Consider the following 1,047-nt stretch of genomic DNA (forward strand, 5'->3'; position numbering starts at 1 on the left):
CTAAGAGTAGAAAAAATATTCGAAATACCAACAATAAGAAACTGGTTTAAACGACAAAAAGAAGAATATTATGTAGTAAGTCAAAGAGAACATATTATAGATTGTAAATACACCAAAGGAAAGGCTAAAATACCAATAATAAACAAACGAATAATAAATAAAGAAATACAAGATATTAAGGCTAAAATCCAATTAAATATGTACATTTAGGAGGAACAGACATATTAATAAAAGCATGTTTTAGAGAAGGAATAGATACACCCATAGAAATATACTTAGCAGATGATAGGATCATACAACCTATAGAAAAAAATATAATAAGTGCAGTAAAAGGTAACCTCATATAACAAAAATTTAAAGTTATAATAAGTGGTAACTACTCAGTAACAATAAATGACAGGAACATAGATAAATCACTAGTATTATATTGGAAAATGTCAGGAATAGAACTAGCCCTGGGAAGTAAATATTTACAACTAGAAGTAAACAAAACATAAAATAACAGCAAAAAATAAAATAAAAATAGAAAATCCTTTTGAAAGGATAGTTACAGTCATAGATAATAATGATTATAGTTATAATGAAATTGATATAGAAGAAGATTTAGAAATAGTAAAAGAAAGACTAAGTACATCAAAAAGAATAAACAATGAAATACCCCAAATATCATAAAAAATGAGTACCTCAAGAAGAATAGATAAAACCCCACAAAAATCAATAGAAGAAGAAATAAAACCACATCATTACTACATAACGGGAGTAATGGGACAACGAAAATATTTAATATTAATAAATACAGGACAAAAAGAAAACTATATTACAAGAGAATTAGTGACGGAAGATGAAATAATAACTACTGAACAATTATGCCCCAAACTACCAAAAGCATTAATGTATACCGAAGAAACTATAGAAAAAGAAATAATCATTGGAGGAGTACCACTAGTAATAAAATTAAAAATATATCAAGGAGATGAAAATATCACTTTAGGAATAAAATGGCTAGAACAAGTAAAACCATATAATCTAGAAGACAAACAGTTAATA

Source organism: Solanum stenotomum, chromosome 11 (genome assembly GCF_019186545.1).
Source record: "Solanum stenotomum isolate F172 chromosome 11, ASM1918654v1, whole genome shotgun sequence".
Lineage (NCBI taxonomy): Eukaryota > Viridiplantae > Streptophyta > Magnoliopsida > Solanales > Solanaceae > Solanum > Solanum stenotomum.